Here is a 2907-nt window from a genome sequence, read left to right on the forward strand (position 1 = left end):
TCAGAAGACCGTGAAGAATAAGTATCCTCTTCCACGGATTGATGATTTGTTTGATCAGCTTCAGGGTACTTCTTTTTATTGGAAGATTGATTTGCGGTCCAGTTACCATCAGTTGAGGGTTAGAGAGGAGGATATCTCTAAGACAACATTTCATACGCGGTATGGTCACTACGAGTTCTTTGTGATGCCGTTTGGATTGACGAATGCTCCAGTAGTCTTCATGGATTTGATGAACAAAGTATTTCGTGACTTTCTGGATCAGTTCGTGGTAGTGTTCATCGACGATATCCTGGTATATTCTCGCAGTGTTGAAGAGCACGTGTTCCATCTCCATACAGTATTGCAGATACTGAGAGAGAGGCAGTTGTACGCTAAGTTGAGCAAGTGTGACTTCTGGATTGACTGAGTTGTTTTTCTTGGTCAAGTGATTTCACGAGACGGTGTTTCCGTTGATCCTAGTATGACGGAAGCCATTTTGAACTGGTCACGTCCGACGACAGTTTCAGAGATTCGTAGTTTTCTTGGGATGGCAGGCTACTACCAAAGATTCGTGGAGAATTTTTCTCAGATTTATAAGCCTTTGACGCAGTTGATGAGGAAAGATGTACCTTACGCTTGGACATCAGAGTGCGAGAAGAGTTTTCACGAGTTGCGACGCCGTCTGACTACAGCTCCAATGTTGGCCTTACCGTTTGGATCAGGTGGCTTTGTGGTTCACACCGATGCTTCTCTCCAGGGTTTGGGATGTGTATTATCGTAGAGAGGTCATGTGATTGCCTATGCCTCTAGGAAATTGAAGACTCGTGAGGAGAACTATCCCGTACACGATTTGGAGCTTGCGGCCATTGTCTTTGCTCTTAAGATATGACGTCATTATTTGTACGGTGAGAGGTTCAAGATCTTCACTGACCATAATATTTTGAAGTACTTGTTCACTCAGGCTGAGTTGAACATGAGGCAGCGTCGTTGGATGGATTTGCTGAAGGACTATGATTATCAGATCAAGTATCATCTAGGCACTTCTAATCCAGTTGCGGATGCTCTTAGCCACAAAGTGTATGTGAGTTCGCTTCGTACCAGTTCAATTGTACGAGTGGTAGAGGAGTGTTGTTCCTTGGGTACACTTTTTGACACAAGAAGGAACAACAGGGAATTCGTGTTTCATCTGTACTTGCTGAACCAGCGTTGTATACGTATATACGTGAGTCGCAGATCGTTGATCCAAAGACGCAGAAGTTAGCTCGTTTGGCTCAGGATGGGAATACTTCTGGTTTTAATTTACAGAATGATGGTCTGTTTTCTCTCTCTGGACGTGTTGTAGTTCCCGATGATTCCATGTTACGATAGGAGATTCTATCTCAGGCTCACCGTAGTAGATTTTCTGTACATCCAGGCAACATGAAAATGTACAAATATCTACGTACGAGGTTTTGGTGGAAAGGGATGAAGCGCAATGTTTATAAGTTCGTGTCTCGATGCCTTGTGTGTCAGCAGGTCAAGACAGAATTTCGATGACCCGGTGGATTGCTTCAGAGTTTAGATATTCCTGAGTGGAAGTGGGAGCATGTGACGATGGATTTTTTTACCCACTTGCCTATGTCTTCCAGGAATTGTGATGCTATTTGGGTTGTTGTTGATCGATTTTCAAATTCCACGCATTTCTTGCCTTACAATCGGGACTTTAATTTTGATCGGATGGCACGTTTGTACGTGCAAGAGGTTGTCCGTCTGCACGGGATTCCATTGAGCATTGTTAGCGATAGAGATCCAAGGTTTACCTCGAGATTTTGGGGATAGTTTTTAGCGAGCTCTTGGCACTACTCTGAGCTTGAGTACAACATACCACCCAGTAACTAACAGGCAGAGTGAGAGGACTATTCATACTCTTGAGGATATTCTTCGATCCACAGTCATGGATTTTGGACTAGCGTGGCATGACCACTTGGCATTAGTGGAATTTGTTTATAACAATAGTTACCACAACAACATTGGCATCGCACCATTCGAGGCTTTATATGGATGCCGCTGTCGTACGCCTTTGTTTTGGGACAAAGTTGGCGAGCGTCAAATCAAAGGTCCTAGATGATTCAACAAATGACAGATGCAGTGGAGATAATCCGTAAGAGGATTAAGGCAGCCCAGGATCGACAGGCTAGCTACGCTAACACTCACCGCAGACCATTACATTTTGAGGTAGGGGAACATATGTTCCTGCGAGTGTCACCTTTTCGGAAGGTGATGAGATTTGGACTCAAGGGCAAGTTGTCTCCAAGATTTATTGGTCCGTTTGAGATTCTTGAGAAAGTTGGAGACGTGGCTTATCGTCTAGATTTGCCTCCGTATCTTTCCAGCATCCATGATATGTTTCACGTGTCCTTACTGAGGCAGTACGTGGTGGATGAGTCGCATATCTTGCATCCGACTGAGGTGCAATTTGATCAGGATTTGTCCTATGTGGAGAGACCTCTCAGGATTCTTGACAGGAAGGACAAGGTGTTTCGCAATAAGAGCATACCTCTAGTGATGGTGCAGTGGCAGCGCAGAGGAACTGAAGAAGTAACTTGGGAACTGGAGAGCCGGATGCGAGCTGAGCATCCAGAGTTGTTTTTGTAACGACCCACTGTATCAAAACGGGTCTTTTCAGCGTGCTTATGTACTCACTCACACGCACCCTGAGAAACTTCCCAGGGGGTCACCCATCCTATAATTGCCCCAAGTCAAGCACGCTTAACTTTGAAGTTTTTATGTGATGAGCTTCCGAAAAGAAGATGCACCTTCTTGATATGAGCAGTACATATGAAATCTTTGAAGCCCTCCTCAACTATGTAGTCCCATACCTACACAGTCTCAAAATCCCCTCTCATTCCGACACGGGATCGGTTCATTCATGTCTCCCTCCGCCTAGAA

This window comes from Henckelia pumila, chromosome 1, assembly GCF_033568475.1.
Source record: "Henckelia pumila isolate YLH828 chromosome 1, ASM3356847v2, whole genome shotgun sequence".
Taxonomy (NCBI): domain Eukaryota; kingdom Viridiplantae; phylum Streptophyta; class Magnoliopsida; order Lamiales; family Gesneriaceae; genus Henckelia; species Henckelia pumila.